At 41.4% G+C, this 20,158-nt stretch overlaps 1 protein-coding gene across 5 annotated transcripts in view; it reads left to right on the forward strand.

The window, feature by feature from the left end:
• The window catches only part of lrp6 (low density lipoprotein receptor-related protein 6), a 182,758-nt gene that overhangs the window by 58,129 nt on the left and 104,471 nt on the right, over nt 1-20,158 (forward strand). Inside the window, exon 1 of one of the 5 annotated variants that reach the window (XM_048549412.2) lies at nt 4,907-5,070. The exons of the other annotated variants lie outside the window; for them this stretch is intronic. The gene's annotated coding sequence lies outside the window, so the exon portion shown is untranslated. Of the gene's footprint in view, nt 1-4,906; nt 5,071-20,158 lie in introns of those variants that run through there. 5 annotated transcript variants of the gene reach the window in all.

Below are 20,158 nucleotides of genomic sequence, written 5' to 3' on the forward strand. Positions count from 1 at the left end.
TAAACTTTCCCCCCTCACCTTGACATTGTGACCCCTAGTAATTGAGTCCCCGACTCTGCGGGGGTGGGGGGGGGGGGGGGGGGTGGTGGTGCTGCGGGGAAGCAGTGGAAGCTTCTTGCTATCCACCCTGTCTATACTGGTCATGATTTTGTAGACCTCAATCAGGTCCTCCCTCAACCTCAGCCTTCCTAATGTAAATAATCCTAATCTACTCAGCCTGTCTTCGTTGCTGGTGCCCTCCATACCAGGCAACATCCTGAACATACTTTGAACATAAAATGGGTCAAATAAGGTAGCCCTGACATAGCCATATATGTAGTCTGTGCGTCTGTTTTAGAATTTGAAACATTTCAAGGAAATGCTCCCTTATTCCTTTAAACCTCATTGAATACAGGTCCAGTATTGCAAACCCACTCTCCCAGTTACCATTCTGCCTTACCTATGCCATGCTCCCACTGTTGGAAGCATGTATTTTCTTGGGTAAGAAGGCCAAAACTGCACCTGCTACTCAAGATGTGGTTTCACGAAAGCCCTGTAAGGCTGCAGTAGGACTTCCCTGCTTTTCTACACCAGTCCCTTTCCAATGAAGACTAGTATTACTACTTGCCACTTTTAACTACTTGTTGCAAGTACTAAGTGTGTGCACTTGTAGGTTTTCTGGTGGTATTGTGGTAACTGCAAATACTTGAAAAAGGGTCTTGCCAAATAATTTGTCATTAGTTCACCCTTATGTTTGTAAATAAAATCTTGTAAATGTTAAAAATCCAGAATGCAAAATGCTGACAACAAACTGATGTTACAGCATCTGCGGCAAGAGGGATAACTACTATTGCGGTTTATTGGCTAGCAGTATGTTCTGAAAAATTGGAACTTTTAAAACAAAATCAAAGCTTTATACATTTTTTACAAATAATTTTGAGGGAACTGAATGCATAGCTTCACTGTTTGCACAGGATGTAATGACCAGATGCAGGTCACTCAGCCCAAATAGTGCCTGCTGGGTGTCTGTTCCAGCTGAGCCACCTACCCTCTACTAAATCTTATACCACTTCCTCTCCCTATTTCTCCCCTGCCTCTTCCAACCTTCCCATCACCTGCTCACTCCCTCTTTTCCCACCCCTCTGTCTCACTATCCTCTCAAGGATGGTGAGCCATTGTTGGGGGGGGGAGGTATATGAGAGGGCACTGCCAAGACAGTGAGGGGGTACTGTGTGATGGAGCACTGCCAATGGCTGACATGATGTGAAAAAGTACGCAAAGAACTGAGGATGGTGGAATTTGGAAACAAACACAAGAAATTGCTGGAAAAACTCAGCAGGCCAGGCAGCATCTGTGGAGAGAAATCAGAGTTAATTTTTTTCAGTTTAGTGATCCTTCTTCAGAACTCCTGACATGAACTACTTTCTTCAGAATGTACCTTGGGTGCGAAAACAAAACAAATGTTATCCACTCCTTGTACATGCCCAATTGCAGGCTATTTCTCTTCTGCATTTGTGGCTGATAGGCCGGTGAACCTACCAGACCTTGGGAGGGGTAAGCAGTTTGTGGTGGAAGGAAAATCTCTTTGCAGAATATTTCACTTACACACCTGTCTTTTGAACACCATAGCTTTGCAGGCTGGATTCTGTTTTGTGCATCAAATGTTGGTCAACACCTATATCCTTTTGGTAAAATGTATTTTTTACTTTTAAAAAAAACATAGCCTCACTAAGTACAGGCGACTGTGTTCACTGACATGAGTGTGTTCTGAAATCTGTTTTGTTCCTCTGCCGAATTCAGAGCTGTTACTCCAAAGTAATAAGTAGTTTTGGTACATTTCCTTGTAAAAGGCTCTGCCTCAATTATCTGTGTTGAACTTCATTTGCCAATTATTTTCCCTTTCTGTATGTTTATTAATGTTTTCCTTCATCTGCCTTGATTTAATTTTATTGGTATTGGCTGCCTTGAGTATAAATGGCTGGTGTAGTTTTCAGGGCATGCCATGAGAGTGGAGGTAGGAGGCATTGAAATGCCTCTTTGCCCCATTTCACCCTTCAGAGACCTGGAAATTGGATACATTGAAATGTAGCAAATACATATCAAATCATGTGCTTTTTGATCCGCCCCATAATGAGTAACTGTTTCTCGTGTTTGCATAAGTTCATGCACCTCACGATGGTATGGAAACAATTAAGTATGATTTGTGTAATCGAGCCTTTGAAAATATTTTGGTTTAGGGCAGTGTATTCATATTTCCTCTGTTCATTTGTGTATTGTTGTGCTACACAAGCTGTTCCTGATCAGTGGGGCGGGGATAAAACATATGAATTCGGCAAGAGCGAGTAGACAGAATTGGAGTAATGAAGTACTACGTTAAGTTTTACAACTTTGCTGTGTGCTTGAAAAATTTGCAGTTTAGATAGTCTGCTTTATACTTTTTTTTGTGTTTGAACAGATGAGCATACAGAATAAGAGATAATGGGAACTGCAGATGCTGGAGAATCCAAGATAATAAAATGTGAGGCTGGATGAACACAGCAGGCCAAGCAGCATCTCAGGAGCACAAAAGCTGACGTTTCGGGCCTAGACCCTTCATCAGAGAGGGGGATGGGGTGAGGGTTCTGGAATAAATAGGGAGAGAGGGGGAGGCGGACCGAAGATGGAGAGAAAAGAAGATAGGTGGAGAGAGTATAGGTGGGGAGGTAGGGAGGGGATAGGTCAGTCCAGGGAAGACGGACAGGTCAAGGAGTTGGGATGAGGTTGGTAGGTAGATGGGGGTGCGGCTTGGGGTGGGAGGAAGGGATGGGTGAGAGGAAGAACAGGTTAGGGAGGCAGAGACAAGTTGGACTGGTTTTGGGATACAGTGGGTGGAGGGGAAGAGCTGGGCTGGTTGTGTGGTGCAGTGGGGAGAGGGGACGAACTGGGCTGGTTTAGGGATGCGATGGGGGAAGGGGAGATTTTGAAGATGGTGAAGTCCACATTGATACCACTGGGCTGCAGGGTTCCCAAGCGGAATTATGAGTTGCTGTTCCTGCAACCTTCGGGTGGCATCACTGTGGCACTGTAGGAGGCCCATGATGGACATGTCATCTCAAGAATGGGAGGGGGAGTGGAAATGGTTCGCGACTGGGAGGTGCAGTTGTTTATTGCGAACCAAGCGGAGGTGTTCTGCAAAGCGGTCCCCAAGCCTCCGCTTGGTTTCCCCAATGTAGAGGAAGCCACACCGGGTACAGTGGATACAGTACACCACATTGGCAGGTGTGCAGGTGAACCTCTGCTTAATATGGAAAGTCATCTTGGGGCCTGGGATGGGGGGGAGGGAGGTGGTGTGGGGGCAAGTGTAGCATTTCCTGCGGTTGCAGGGGAAGGTGCCGAGTGTGGTGGGGTTGGAGGGCAGTGTGGAGCGAACAAGGGAGTCACGGAGAGAGAGGTCTCTCCGGAAAGCAGACGGGGGTGGGGATGGAAAAATGTCTTGGGTGGTGGGGTCGGATTGTAGATGGCGGAAGTGTCGGAGGATGATGCGTTTTATCCGGAGGTTGGTGGGGTGGTGTGTGAGAACGAGGGGGATCCTCTTTGGGCGGTTGTGGCGGGGGCGGGGTGTGAGGGATGTGTGGCGGGAAATGCGGGAGACGTGGTCAAGGGCGTTCTCGACCACTGTGGGGGGAAAGTTGCGGTCCTTGAAGAACATGGACATTTGGGATGTGCGGGAGTGGAATGCCTCATCCTGGGAGCAGATGCGACGGAGGCGGAGGAATTGGGAATAGGGGATGGAATTTTTGCAGGAGGGTGGGTGGGAGAAGGTGTATTCTAGGTAGCTGTGGGAGTCGGTGGGCTTAAAATGGACATCAGTTACAAGGTGGTTGCCTGAGATGGAGAGAGGTCCAGGAAGGTGAGGGATGTGTTGGAGATGGCCCAGGTGAACTTGAGGTTGGGGTGGAAGGTGTTGGTGAGGTGGATGAACTGTTCGAGCTCCTCTGGGGAGCTACTAACCTCATCCCACCTCCTTGACCTGTCCGTCTTCCCTGGACTGACCTATCCCCTCCCTACCTCCCCACCTATACTCTCTCCACCTATCTTCTTTTCTCTCCATCTTCGGTCCGCCTCCCCCTCTCTCCCTATTTATTCCAGAACCCTCACCCCATCCACCTCTCTGATGAAGGGTCTAGGCCCGAAATGTCAGCTTTTGTGCTCCTGAGATGCTGCTTGGCCTGCTGTGTTCATCCAGCCTCACATTTTTTTTATCTAGCATACAGAATAAGTTGTTTTTTGTCTTTTACAATCTCATCCTATTAAGTAGATACGAAGCACTGCAACTTTTGTTGAAAGAAGCAATTATTTCTCCATGCTTTTGAAATGAAGTGGATCTTACATAATTTCAACAGAAATAGAAGAAATATTAATAACTCTTAGAAAATTTTTTCTGTTCTCCTGCAAACAATCTTAGTTCTCATTGTCTGTGACAACTTTTTTGATTGTTTCTAAAGAGTTGCTTTGTGATTAACATATCCTGGTTTTTATCCATTTTTTCCTCGCTCAAAGCATAACTAATTTTTTTTGTTTTGGCATCCATGATCCTTCCAGAGCTTCACCTTGCCCAGTTTTTCATGTGATTGTTACAAATTGAATTCTGCAGAGCAGTCTTTTGCAAAGACTGAGCAAATCAGGATCAGGATTTCCAGCAGAGGTTATTGCACTCATGTAATTAATGGAATTCTTAGGCACTTTGCTTTTTTTTCAAAAAGCCCTCTCTAACTCTGCCTCCACCACGCCAGCCTCAGATCTCATGATGATACTGCACAAGGTCAAGCAATTCAGCAAAGACCAGCGATCAAAGTTGGGAACACGCCCTTCATCTGTTGACTCGATAAACTTTGAGTCTTTAAGGGTTGCTTAAAGCAAATATTTATGTTTCATACTCCATCATAAAAACCTGCTTTAGTACTTAGTTTGCTTTGGGCGATTTTCCAGTTTTGTAGGATTCTGAATGAGAGTTGCTGATTCGCTGATTTGGATTTTGCAGTAGTATTGACAGCAACAGCTCCAGTGTTTGCCCTCCATAGTCCGGAAAAACTGGGAAGTGACTTCCACTAGGTAACTACCAGAATCCAGAATTTGTTGTCATTGATTTTCTAGACTTTTCCGTACAGTGAGTAGACTGGTGCTAAAATTCCTGCAGTCTGCAATCAATTGAAAATACTGACCTGACAATAGCTTCCACTGATCAGGTTACCTGTTGTTAATAATTTGACGAATATTTATGCTTTATTTTTCTTATTTGGAAACTTGCGTTCTAAATATGACAGAACCGTGTATAAGTTTAACTTTGATTTGTATTTCTGTATTGTGTGTGAGGCCATTGTTCGAATTTCATGTTAGGTTAGTGAGTCCCAGGTGATTTGGAAATTTAATGACATGCACTTAAATAAGGCTTTTATATATTTAAAAAATGGAAATGAGCGAAGAGAGGAAAAATATTGAGCTGTTGCCTAGCAAGAAAATATCCTATGACAGAAACCAAAAACAAGTTTGCCTTTGGAAGGAAAAACAGAACCATTCGGAAAGTTAAGTAAGGCGCAGGTACCATTTGGGAGAACAGGCCTAAGGGAAAGGTATCTTGGAAGTCTCCAAAGTAGTTTGGGCTGAGAAAATGTCATGAGTACCTTGACTGGTAGGACTAAAGCTCCAGAAACGGGAGGCTGAGGCAAAGGAGTGTGCTGTGCAGTTTGTTTTCAGGATCTCACGAAGAGACCTTAAGTAAAGAAGTTAGATTGTGTGGATGCAGACATATCCCAGAAAGAAACCAAATATAGCCATGCCAAATGAATCAGGAATTTTAAAGTGGAAAGAGGATTACTTTTTACTGACCTTTGAGTTTTTCTAAGGTAGTTGTTGAGGGCGAAAGAGATGAATCTTTATTTCTGATATTTGTAATAGGTCAGTTTCAAATTGTTAATGCATTGTATAAAATAGTTTATTTTCTTCTTACATGAAATAAACTTGTTGATTTTTCAGTCGTTAGAAGTACATTGACAGCCTCTTGTGAATATTTTCAATGACTGATCACTACAGAAAACAAATTGCAAAGATTAAACTTCTGGACTATCAAGCCTAATTTGTGTGGAAAGTGACTTGTTCAGTATTATCAGCATCTGGAAACATAAGGCTGCTGATCATTGTGGAAATGAAGTATAGTCAGGGTGACCGTTTCGCAGAACCACCTACATTCTGTCTGCAGAAAAGACCCTGAATTTCCAGTTGCCTGCCACTTCATAAAAGCATGCAATTCTCTGGCTAACATCTCTGTCTCAGGCTTGCTGCAGCTTTCCAGCTAAGTTCTGTGCAAGCTGGAAGAACAGCACCTCGTTTTCCACTTGGGAACTCTACAGACTTCTCGACTCCATATCAAGTTCAACAGTTTTAGAGCTTGAGCCAGTCCCGTGTCCTTGCCCCTGCCCCCATACCCTACGTCTTGTTATCATATGCTACTACACACAAACCATTGTTAGCCTCCAACAGCCCACATGGTAACTATTCACCTCCTGGTCTGATCGTTATCTACTCCTTTGTCCAACTGTTCTTCTTTCTCCTTGGGCTCTATTTCTACCTATTGCTTACTCCTTACCCCTTCCCCCCACCCTATCTGCATAAAAAACAACTTTAGCCTAGCTACCAACAATTCTGAGGAAGAGCCATTTTAAAAAAAAGGTTTAATTTGATAGTGAGATTCACTTTTTAACTCAGTATTAAGTGTTGATACTTAATGCTCCTGAAAAGAGTCTCTCAATCTGCAAAATTAAATTTGCATAGTTTCACGTTTTACCACACTGATCAAGATTCCAAGTTATATTTTGCAGTTTGATATTTCTATTTGTAATGTGAATTTCTAAATTATTTATTTTGCTTTATTTAAAATGGATAAAGCAGAAACGTTAGTCAGGGCACTTCATTTTCCAGGTTTTGTCCCTGAGAATTCCTCAGTGTATCCGTCTGCTCAATAACATCACAGATTTTGGATGGCTGGAGATAGATACCTTTTGGTTTGACAGCAGATTCGGCACCGGCAGAGATGGTGAAATCAGTGTCACAAGTTCACTATTTCTTTATGGGCAAACTTTTTTGATGTCAGGAGCGCACACTGTTGCTTCGCCATTACCCACAAAATCCAGACTCTGTTTTTAATTTCACTTTCCTTTGCTTCCTCAACAATTATTGATCAAACAATGCGACTAAAATAGCTGAACTTGTCAGCTCGTTGCCATTTGCAGGATTTTGCTGTCAACATACAGTTTGCCACTTCTGACTGCAAAGCAACTGTTCTTACACTTGAATGATTTGTTGACTAGAAACCTGATTTTGACACCCTGAGAATGTGAACGCCCGTGCGTAAGTTCGTGCTGTTTTAATTTGCTCTGCTTTTGGTGGAATGTTACCCTGTAGTACAGTTCTTTCAAGTTTTCCTGTCCCCACCTTCTCTAGTTTCTGCTTCATTGTTGAAGGATGGCCCCATTGGTGTTGAGCTGAATTGTGGCATCCTTTCTAAGCTCAAATAACTTTGTACAGCCAGAGATCAGTCCTGGGTTTCTGTCAATGACTCTACTGTCTCATCCTATCTGGATCTGACTTTCAAAAGAATTGAATTGATGTTGAATTTGTGGAAATATCGAAACAGGGATTAAGATTAGGACTGTTCAGGTTTCTCAGCATAGGTTCTTCTTTATCCATTCTTTTTACAGAACTGTTCCTTTTTAAATTCTCCTCACTCTTCCATGCAAAAATAACTTTGCTGTTGTCACATGCGCACTGTTTCATTGCTTGTCATGTGAGCAACCAACATGGACGTGATGAGCTCCACGCATGTGCAGGTCCAATTCTGACTTCTATTTGCAGAAATTTTAGAATTTTAATGGAATTGTACTATTGCATGTGAATTTAGGTGCAGTAAAATATGAAGTATGCCTTCAATTTTCATGCAAGAAATTGAACCAGTATTTGTCAGAATTTTGACTAATGTTTTCTTTCCACTGTGATTTGAAAATTGAAAACACAGTGGGGACTATGACAGATCTATTTAATGATTGGTGGTTGTTACTCGTGAAGAGCAGAGGACAGGGAAGCAAATGAGAAAGTGAGAGAGTATTTAATTATAGCAGGACTGAAAATGGATTACCTGGTACCTTAGGGATATCTTCTGGTGGATGGGAATTACTGGAAAGCTGAGACTAATTCGACTAAAGAGACAGACTGTGGCCTTGTTTGGTTGTGCAATAGGAAAAATGAAACAATCAATGGTTCCCTTGTGAGGCTTCTAGAAAGTCATTGGAGATGGACTGTGTGCCTTCCAACATAGATTATAAATTGGATGAAAATACTCCCCTCTCTTCTGGTATGCACCTCTGAATTTGTGATAAAATCCTTTGCAGCAGGCATCTCCCAAAGGAAACAAGGTCTTTTAAAAATGTTGTGAAGAAAGCTGCTAATTGTATCCAGTTTAAAATGTTCTGTCTAATATTAACTATGCTTTTATTTATTTAGCCAGCATGTTTAGTGTAGTTAAACATACCAAAGTGCTTCATAGACACATTATGAAGCCAAATTTGTCAAACCATATCGTCGTGCTGGTAAACAAGAGCTTGGTCTAAGATGGTAGTATTAAGGGGAATCTGAAAGGAGTAAAGAGAGCTGCTCGTGTTTAGGGAAGAGCTTTCTGAAAAAAAAATTTCATGTGCACGTGTTGCCAGATGTTGTTAATTTTCAATTGTCTTTGACTAAGCAGTCATCAGCAGCTGCCTTGAGCCACTGCAGTTAGGTACGTGGACTGCAGTTGGAGAGCAAGGCCTATGTTTTTGACCCAGAGCATAAGGCCTTGGCCACTAAGGGAGGTAAAGGAGCACATGAAATCAGCAAATGGAAAATAAGCCAGAATGGAGCAGCATTTTGGAGGGTTGTTGGGCTGGTAGAGTTTAGAGATGGGGAGAGATTCAAAAAGAAGGGTGAGAGTTTTGAAAGCAGCAAGTTGCTTAAAGGGTGTCAATGGAGATCAGTGAGCATTGGATGGTGGTGGATAGTGCTTGCTGTGACTTGAATTTAGCATGCTGTAGAGTTTGAGGTGAGTTTGCATTCATAAAAGTTGTAAGTTGAGAGGTTGGCCATGGAGTTTATTAGAGTAGGAACAGTTTTGGATTGGTGTACTGCTATTATCGCTGGTCTAGTAATCCAGAGACCCCAGATGATGCTTTGGGCACCTGTTTATGTTCCACTATGGGAGATGGTGACATTGAAATTTTAACAAGAAAAACAGGCTCAAAGGACCAAATGGTGTGCTGCTATTTGTATTTCCAGTTTTGTTTTCCAATAGTCAAGTTGTATATAACAACAGCATTGTGAATTTCAACAGCTGATAAACAGAAGCAGGGAGAGAACTACGTCAGAACTAGTTGACTATCGAGATGTAAAAAGGACAACCTGGCATGGAAACATAATGAGAACCCACTTCTGGGTCAAGTGCAACATCGAGTGGCCTGGTTCAGCCGCAAGCAGTAGTGCAGAGATGGATGGAGTTGGTATCAGGGGAATGAACTTTCTTGCAGGCTCTGAAGGCAGTGGTTTTATGTAAGAAATTTTCTGTTCTTCTGAAAATCCATATTAAACAGTATTATAAACAGAAAGTGCTGGAGAAACATAGTAGCATTTGTGGAAAGAGGATCAGAGTTTGCATTTCAACATCTATAACTCTCGGAATTTTTTTGTTTCCGGTCTCTAGCATCCACGACAGTTGCATTAAACCCAGTTATAATGTGTTACCTGTGGCTTAGATGTTAGCACAGTCTTGCCTTTGAACATAGAACATAGAACATTACAGCACAATACAGGCCCTTTGGCCCACGATCTTGTGCTGACCTGTCATGCCGATCTCAAGCCCATCTAACCTGCACTATTCCATGTACAACCATATGCTTATCCAATGACCACTTAAATGTACCTGAAGTTGGCGAATCTACTACCGTTGCAGGCAAAGCGTTCCATTCCCTTACGACTCTCTGAGTAAACAAACTACCTCTGACATCTGTCCTGTATCTTTCACCCCTCAATTTAAAGCTCTGCCCCCTCGTGCTCGCCGTCACCATCCTAGGAAAAAGGCTCTCCCCATCCACCCTATCTCACCCTCTGATTATTTTATATGTTTCAATTAAGTCACCCCTCAACCTTCTTCTCTCTAATGAAAACAGCCTCAAGTCCCTCAGCCATTCCTCATAAGACCTTCCCTCCATACCAGGCAACATCCTAGTAAATCTCCTCTGTACCCTTTCCAAAGCTTCCACATCCTTCTTATAATGCGGTGACCAGAACTGTATACAATACTCCAAGTGCGGCCGCACCAGAGTTTTGTACATCTTCACCATAACCTCTCAGTTCCGGAACTCGATCCCTCTATTAATCAAAGCTAAAACACTGTATGCCTTCTTAACAGCCCTGTCAACCTGGGTGGCAACTTTCAAGGATCTGTGTTCATGGACACCGAGATCTCTCTGCTCATCTATACTACTAAGAATCTTACAATTAGCCCTGTACTTTGCCTTCTGGTTACTCCTGCCGAAGTGCATCACCTCACACTTGTCCGCATTAAACTCCATTTGCCACCTCTCAGCCCAGCTCTGCAGCTTATCTATGTCTCTCTGCAACCAATCCACAACTCCACCAACCTTAGTGTCATCTGCAAATTTACTAACCCATCCTTCTACGCCCTCATCCAGGTCATTTATAAAAATGACAAACAGCAGTGGACCCAACACCGACCCTTGCGGTACACCACCAGTAACCGGTCTCCAGGATGAATGTTTCCCATCAACTACCGCCCTCTGTCTTCTTTCAGCAGGCCAATTTCCAATCCAAACTGCTATATCTCCCACAACTCCATTCCTCTGCATTTTGTACAATAGTCTGTTATGGGGAACCTTATCGAACGCCTTGCTGAAATCCATATACTCCACATCACCGGTTTACTCTCATCTACCTGTTTGGTCACCTTCTCAAAAGAACTCAATAAGGTTTGTGAGGCACGACCTACCCTTCACAAAACCGTGCTGACTATCCCTAATCAATTTATTCTTTTCTAGATGATTGTAAATCCTGTCCCTTAGAACCTTTTCCAACACTTTGCCAACAACTGAGGTAAGGCTCAATGGCCAAGAATTACCAGGGTTGTCTCTACTCCCCTTCTTGAACCGGAGAACCACAATTGCTATCCTCCAGTCATCTGGCACTCTTCCTGCAGACAATGATGAGTTAAAGATCAATGCCAAAGGCTCGGCAATCTCCTCCCTGGATTCCCAGAGGATCCGAGGATAAATCCCATCCGGCCCAGGGGTCATAGCTATCTTCACCCTCTGTGGGACTTCAAATACCTCTTCCTTGTGAACCTCAATGCCACCTAGTCCAGTAGCCTGTATCTCTGTATTCTCCTCGACAACATTGTCATTTTCTAGAGTGAATACTGTTGAAAAATATTCATTTAGCGCTTCCCCTATCTCATCTGACTCCACACACAACTTACCACTACTATCCTTGATTGGGCCTAATCTTACTTTTGTCATTCTTGTATTCCTTAAATACTGATAGAAAACCTTACGGTTTACCCTGATCCTATCCGCCAACAACTTCTCATGTCTCCTCCTGGCTCTTCTGAGCTCTCTCCTTCGGTCTTTCCTGGCTACCTTGTAACCCTCAAGCACCCTAACTGAGCATTCACATCTTATAGTAACAGAAGCCTTCTGCTTCCTCTTGACCAGAGATTCCACTTCCTTCGTAAACCACGGCTCCCGCGCTCTACAGCTTCCTCCCTGCCTGACAGGTACATACTTATCCAGGACACAGGATTCTGGCTCAAGACCCACTTGAGCCTCGAGTGCAAAAACCAAACCATTTTTTTGAGTTGAAATGTTAACCGGTCCTGATCTATTGCTCGAGTGAACATAAAAGTCCTCATTGCAGTATTTTTAAAAAGAGCAAGTGATATCTAGGTGTCCTAATTGATGTTTTATCCCAGAGACAGATTATCTGTCATTTGTCATATTTGGTTTCATAGGGGTTTGTTGTGCACATATTGACTCCTGTGTTTCCCAGCTGAGTGAATTTACCTGGCTGGAAAAAGCTTGCCAACAGAGTGGCTGCAAAGAACACTACACAAGCACAATTGCCTTCATTTTATTTCTTGTTAATCATATGCAATGTGCAGTGAAACAAAATACTAAGTGGGTTGTTTTCCATGTACTGATAGTACAGGTAGTGCTATTACAATGTACATGTATTAAGTAGCAGGTTGCTTTGGTGGCATCTCAGTGCATTCAAAGTAACGTACAAGGTTCTTAAAATGTAAAGAAAGTGCAATTGTTAGTAGACTAAAATAACATTCAAAGTTTGGATGAGGAAACTGCTAATTGTGGGCAGTACAGTCACTCTGGTTGGCACTGCTGCTGGTCAGCATCAGGGAACCTTGGGCGACTGTGTGTGTGAAGTTTGCACATTCTCCCTGTATCTTTGTGGGTGAACACGAGGCGAAGATGTGCTGGTTAGGTGGAGTGGCCATGCTCTTGTGCTCAAGAGTATGGAGGTTAGATGAATTAGACATTGGGGAATGCAGTTACAAGGATACGGTGGGTGCTGTGTCTAACTGGGATGCTCTTTGGAGGGTTGTTATGGATCTGATGGGCTGAATGGGCTGCAGTCTCACTGTAGGCATTCTATGAATTGTTTCACTATTGCGGATGACTGTTGTGACTAATTGAAGTGCTGCTAAAAATATACTCTATCGAAATAAATTCCAGGATTATCTTGGCTGGAATTAAGGCATCAAAGCTGATTGATTGATTGCCAGCAGTCCTGTGACTACTTTGAGACAATGGTATTTGCTCCAAATAACTGAAGGTTTTGGGAATGTGTTTGTCATTGTTTTATATTTTTGATAGCTCCCAGATTTTGGACCAGAGGTGGAGTCTGTCTCATTTTCAGTACTTAAGAAGAGTAACAAATCAGAGCGTACAAATTGAAGACCTTTCAGTTTACTCTTGGTTTATGAATAAATGCTGGGAGGCATTACATAAGGATCACCTGAAGAGATTGCTGTTATGTTTTTTAAAAAATTTCCACAGTTCCTTCAGAGAATGAAGTCCTGCTTTATTATGGGGAAGTAACTAATCTAGGGAATGATGGAAGTCCAACAAATTTTTTTTGCTGTAATCTCCAGAAATGCATTCCCTATTTGAAAAGGCTTCAACATCTGTAATTTACTGGCCGAGTATTATTTCGGGTATGTGCCTTTTGGTTTGCATGCTCACAGGTAAGAAAATCATTGGTAGAAGTAAGGTTCTAAAGCTGTTCAGTTTCGTTCCACTATTGTGTACCCTTCATTATTGATTTTTGGATATAGGTACATTCTGATTTTAAGTAGCATCTTTACCATTGCAATATGCCTCAAAGAGCTTCACAGAAACCTTGGAAGTAAAGTTTGGTTCCAGGTCACATAGAAAACATTAAAGAAGACAGCACCCTGCATTCCTTAGCATCTGAAACCATGGCCACCAATTGTGGAACAATTAAAATTGGAGCTGCTGAAGAGACCAAAATTAGAGGAGCAACAATATCTGTGAGGGCTATGTGATTGCTAGCGAGATTGTAGATGGAGGGAGGGAGACTGCTGGAGCAGAATTTTAAAACAAAGATGAGAATTTTAAAATTGTGATGCTGTTTAACTGGAAGCTAGTGCATTTTATTGAACACGTGGATGACGGGTTAAGAGATTTGACCCTAGTTGGTGTTTGGGTAGCAGAGTTTTGGATAACATCAGATTTATAGATTGTGGTATGTGAAAGGCCACATATACTGAAGATCCATGCTTGGTTTCTGGGCTAAGATTTTTTTCGCATTGTTTTCAGGGTTCTCCTACCTAATCCTCAGATGTTTTACCTATCCTTTCGAAAAAACCAAGTGCCCTGACACACACAGTTCCCAAACTTGATTACCCTGTGGCCACATATCACTGATGATGACTGTATCAAACCTGTCTTTCTTTTTGTGGTATTAATTCATCTGCCTTCTTAAGAAAGCTTTGGGAATTTAGCTAAGGAACCTTTCATTTCCAGACTTCAATACAAGTTTCCCAGCTGTGGCTTTAGTCATTTAAATCCCATTATTTTTGGTAAACCCTCTGTCCCTTCCTGATTCACTTTATTCAATTTTGTCCAAAGCTGTACATTGCCCTTGAGTTACCTTGCCCAACCTTTCTCCTTCAATTATTGTAAAACTGCATTATGAAGTTTTGTAGCAAAGTGTGGAGCTGGATGAACACAGCAGGCCAAGCAGCATCTTAGGAGTTGTGCGCTTAAGATGCTGCTTGGCCTGCCGTGTTCATCCAGCTCCACACTTTGTTATCGCAGATTCTCCAGCATCTGCAGTTCCCATTATCTCTTACAAAGTTTTATGAAGTTTTATAGACAACGTTAAGTGGGAGATAACTTGGGTACATTCGTTGTGGCTTTGCCTCAGTTTTGAAGAGCTGCCTGGCAGTGGCGTTGGTCTAGATTTGTCAGTATAGTGACAATAAAACTGTTGGCATTCACCCTCATTGCTCATGTGAAATTTACCATGAGTTTGCAATTAAATATTGAAATACAGACTTTATCAGTGATTTCACCCTTCTCCGTTTTGACGGTTTTGTTAAAAGCTTGATACTTTAGCTTCTATCTTCATCCCATTTGTATGTCCCAGTCAATTTTTTTGTTACCTATAAAATTTAAGCGCATTAAAAGTGAGGGTTTTTCTTTACTGTTCTGGGCTCTGGAATCCAACTTCAAGGCCATTGCCTGTGCAAACTGACTGACTGAAGTTAGATCCCAGGAGATCTCCTTGATTGTGAGCCTGACATTGAGAAAGGGTAACTGAGCCGATGGAAATCCTTCAGTCTTTATAGGCCACTTTCTTTTAGGTTAATGGGCAAGCATTATTGTCTTGCCATTGACAGTAAAATTTTTAGTCTACTATTTTTTTCAATGTTATTAATCTCTCGCAACTGACTTGGTATTCTTGTGTTTGACCAGTGCAGCTAGTTTAAAAGTGAAAACTAAAATCAGTTTGTCTATCAGTGGTACAGTCCATTTAACTTTCACTTTTCCTCAGATTTCTTTCTCACTCTTAAATATGTATTTTCATTTAGCTTTGTTAGCCGGCCACATGGTGTAAAATTAAGCATAGTTCCAGTTCGCTGTAATTTTGACTAATTTTCTACCTCCTTAACCATTTGGTAACATGATTGTGGGTTTGCCTGTGACATACATTAATTTTGTGCCACTCATTGTGAAAGGGCAAAATAAATTTGGTCAGAGTTAAGAAACAATTGAAGTGTCATTTTGGATGTATTCCACAGGCTGCCAACGAGGGAAAGTTCTCAGGCATCTTATTGAAGTGTAAGAACCATCTAAGAGTAGTGATGATGAGAACCTTTCATTATCCTAAAAAAGGCTGAATTAGTAAAAGTTAAAGGGTAGATACAAGGAAAAGTTTTGTATTGTATTTGGCTGAATTCTCTGGTACAGTTCTGCCCCACTGAAGGAGGGGATGCTGTTGGAACTGGCTCTAAGGAAAGAGGTGGATCAAATGTCAGAAGTTAAAGCTGTTCTTGCCAATAGATATTGAATGAAAGTTGAAACGGGATTTAATGGAGTTTTTAAAACCATGAAGTCCCTGAACAGATTAAATTAGGAGAAAGTGTTCCCATTGGTATAAAGGTTGAGAACCAAAGCTACAGGTTTAAACTGTATGGTGAATGAACCAAAGGTGAGATGAGGAAATGAAACACTTTTACTGAGTAAGTGGTTAGGATCCAGAATGTAGCATCTGAAAGTGTGATGGAGGAATATTCAATTATGGCTTTCAAAAAGGATTGAAAGAATATCTGAAGGGAAAATATTGCCAAAGTGTCGGAAAGGACCTCAGGTTCAGACTCGCTAAATTTCTCACATGGAGAAGTGGCATGGCTAGATGTCCTTTCTTCATTCTTTCATTACAGTGGATTTTGGTGCCAAGGCCAGAATTTGCTGCCTGTCCTTTTTATCTTTGAGAATATTATGTTGTACCACAATTGTTTATGCATTAGCCTATGCCGTAATAACTCAAAATTACAGGAAGTGAGTCTCTATCCAGTTCCTCCTGATTGATGCTATTTGGAAGGCTAAAGTTCAGACATGCCAAAACATCACTAATGTGATCATTAGAAAAATGCTTTGTTGTTTGTTGAATAAATAAAAGTTTTTTGTTTTGATATTTCATTTGTTTTCTGTAAGTGCTGCCAACCATAATGGTGCCAGAAGACGTGCCATGTTCTAACAGCATTGATTCTGAGTTTGGTACAGTGCACACATAGCTTTACTGTGCTACACTTAACCTCAGAAGTCCTTCACTTTGTTCTGACTCTTCAAAGTTGAAGAAGTCCAATTTACCGGAACTAATATTTCTATTCTTTAAAATTGAACAAAATACAGTGGCAGTTTGGAATGGTGCTGGTAGGTTGATGTGCTGTATAGCGTTTATAACACCTGCACATCTTCATGCTGCAAATGTTAAAAGGTAATAAGTTGAAGGGCTGGTATTATTCCTGTAGGGCAAGCAAGATAAAGAACTGTAAGCCCTTCTATGGGGTGGGGGGAACTATGCAGGGCAGGGATCAAAGACTTTTTAAAACACAACTAAGGGCACTGAAATAATAAAATGTGGGGCTGGATGAACACAGCAGGCCAAGCAGCATCTCAGGAGCACAAAAGCTGACGTTTCGGGCCTAGACCCTTCATCAGAGAGGGGGATGGGGGGAGGGAACTGGAATAAATAGGGAGAGAGAGGGAGGCGGACCGAAGATGGAGAGTAAAAATGGAGGTGCAAGGGGAGAAGACAAAGCTACCAGATTGTCGCTATTCTTGTTTCAAGCATGTCCAAATGCTTTTTAAAACCAAAACTCTTTTTGATTTTTATAAAGTAGTGTATTTTAGGATTTTCAAAATAATATCCAGTAGTGCAGTGGATTTCTGAGAAATTAAACACAGATATCAGAGGGTCAGGTGATTTTTTTTTTGTTACTTTTCATTTAAAGGCGCACCAAAAATGCAAGATCTAGTTGTGGTTGTGAGCACTTTAAACCATCTTAACTAATCTGTCATTAAATATCAACTTTTGTGCCAATTTTTACATCAAATTTGATACAAAGCATTTTTGGACCTTGTGTCCTTAACATGAAAAGAATCTTCTTTTCTTCCACCATACTGTCCTATAACTGAACATTTTAATGAGTGAAAACAAAGCACAAGCTTGTTTCTTTAGCTAGTAACACTTCCCTCCAACTTATTGACTGACTTCCACAAGCATTTGTAGTTGGAATTTTTACTTGGAAATAAGTTTGTGAAAGGAAATGGGTATTTGTTCTAATGCTACATTGTGTGCAGAGTTTCAGATTTATATCAGCTCTGAGTTTGTATGTCACTACTCAGATGTTGATGCATAAACTGGCTTGTTAATAAAGTGGAGCCCAAAGATCTCCCCTTGGGGTCTTGCATTCTACACCCTCACGAGATAGAAACAAAACAGTGATTGCTGAAAACAGTTAACAGCAGGTCTGGCAAGAGTTGTGAAGAGCAATCACAAGTTAATTCTTCATGCCTCGAACTGGGTTTGGCACTTCAAAGGATAAAAGCAAAGTGCTGGGGAGTCTCAGCAGATCTGGCAACGTTTTTGGAGAGAAAAACCAAAGTTAAGGTTTTGGAACAAGGGAGAGTCATATTGAGCTGGAAACATTAACACATTTTCTCTGTTCACAGATACTGCCAGACATGTTGATTTTTGTATGACACTGTCTACTCTGATTTCAGATTTCTAGAATCTGCAGTACTTTTTTTTTGTTCAGAGGTGATTTTGTATTTGAGATTTCTCCAGTTAGCTGTATTTGTTTGATTTCCAAAATCTGCAATATATTGCATTTTGGTGTCATGGTATATACTAGTTTTTCTTTACAACTATGACTGCAGCAATGGTGCAAAGTGAAACCACTTTGTACTGATGCTACAATTATAATAATGCAGCTGTAGTTGTGCTTTTAAATTTCCTTTTGATTATAAGTAATACGATTTAACCATCTGAAAAATAAATGTTGGATTACAGTGAAGCTAGATTTTGTCTTGCTGTTTTTTTTTGAAATAAAAGAACTGTAGTATCCTGTGATGTGGCATTTATTTCAAACACTGGGCTAGAATCTGTTGGTAAATCATTTTTTTTCATACAGATGTGTTTCAGTGTTTGCCAGAAATGGCTGAAAACTTTTTGTATTCAAAAAGAGAAAAAATGCCAGCAAGATGGTAAGATAACATGTACCATATTGGCAGAAAATCTGTTTGGCTTAGTGTGTGTCTAGCAGCATGTGCCCCACACTCAGAATTCCACATAATAGCTTGTCAAACTGTTCTTTGTAAAACAGTCTCAGTTAGTTACTACAGAACATGTGTGCTCTTGGATGGCTGTCTTTGGGTCTGCCTTCAGTCTGGAGGAATATTACTTCAGTAGCTACAAAGCCTAGCATGAATGTTTGTAAAATGCTTTGGAGGAGAGAAAAAAACACTAGGTTATCAGAGCCAAAGATTTAATCATTTCTAACAGTTACTATTTTCTTTCCTATATTTAATCAAATCCGTTTGACTTGGAAGTGTTGAGAAAGGAATCTCTGTTGCAGATCACTGAAATCACGCTCTCAAATTCTGTACAAGGGTTTCAAGTTTTGGTAATTTTTTTTGCTGTTATTAAGTTATACCAGTTGGGTGTGGTGTACTATTTCATTTGTTAGAATTATACAGCACAGAAACAGATCCTTTGGTCAACTAGTCCATGCTGACCAGGTTTCTCATGCTAAACTTGTCTCACTTGCCTGCATTTGGCCATATACCTCTAAACCTTTCCTATTCGTGTACCTGTCCAAATGTCTTTTAAATGTTGTCACTGTACCTGCATTTACCACATCCTCTGCCAGATCATTCGACATAGAAACACCCTATGTGTGGAAAATGTTGCCCGTCAGGTCTCTCTTTCAAATCTGCCCCTCATGATTTTATAATTCTCTATAAAGGTCACCCCTCAGTCTCTGATGCCTCAGAGAAATACATCAGCCTATTAAGCCTCTCCCTATGTCGCAAACCCTCCAGCCCTGGCAACATCCTTATAAATCTTTTTTGGACCCATTCAAGTTTAACAACATGGAGTAGAATTGATACATCTAGTACACCCATCTCCTTGCCCCTTTTGTGGACTCACCCCTTTGCTTCTGTTCAGCTACTTTTGTCTCTGAAATTGTCAACACCTTTCGGATTGTGAGGGAACCTGTACAGAACTGGCTTTCTCATAGGAGAGAGGGTAGCAGTGGAAAGATCTTTTTGGAATGGACGCTTATGATTAGTGGTGTTCAGCAGGGATCAGTACAGGGTCCTCTGCTGTTCGTCATCTACATAAATGACTTGGAGGAAAACATAGCTGGTCTACTTAGTAAGCTTGCAGATGATACTAAGATTGGTGGAGTTGCGGTTAATGAGGAAGATTGTCAGTCGATACAGCAGGATATTGATCATTTGGAGGCTTCGACAGAAAAGTGGCAGATGGATTTTAATCCAGACAAATGCATTTTGGAAGGTCAAGTAGAAGTGGAAATACAATACTTAGCAGGATATGCGGAGAGTTCTGGGTGTGGGGATGCACAGATCAGTGAAAGTGGCAGTGCAGATAGATAAGGTAGTTTAAAAAAAAGTCCGATGGCATGCTTGCCTTCATTGGAAGGAGCATTGAGAATAAGGATAGACAAGTTTTTTGGTGTAGCTTTATAAAACTTTTAGTTTGGAGCATGGCATAGAGTTCTATTTGCCCCACCACCAGAAGGATGTGGGTACAGAAAAGATTTATCAGGTTGTTGCCTGGTTTGGAGGGTCTTAGTATGAGGAGAGATTGAACAAACTTAGTTTGTTTTCATTTTAATGCTGGAGGCTGAGAGGTGACCTGATAGAAGATTACAAAATTGAGGGACAGATTTCCAACATCTGCTGTAAGGTGCTTTTCTTCCACTGTGCTGATTCTTAAAGTTCATATTAATGAATTACTGTCATATCAGGAG

Source organism: Stegostoma tigrinum, chromosome 18, assembly GCF_030684315.1.
Source record: "Stegostoma tigrinum isolate sSteTig4 chromosome 18, sSteTig4.hap1, whole genome shotgun sequence".
Lineage (NCBI taxonomy): Eukaryota > Metazoa > Chordata > Chondrichthyes > Orectolobiformes > Stegostomatidae > Stegostoma > Stegostoma tigrinum.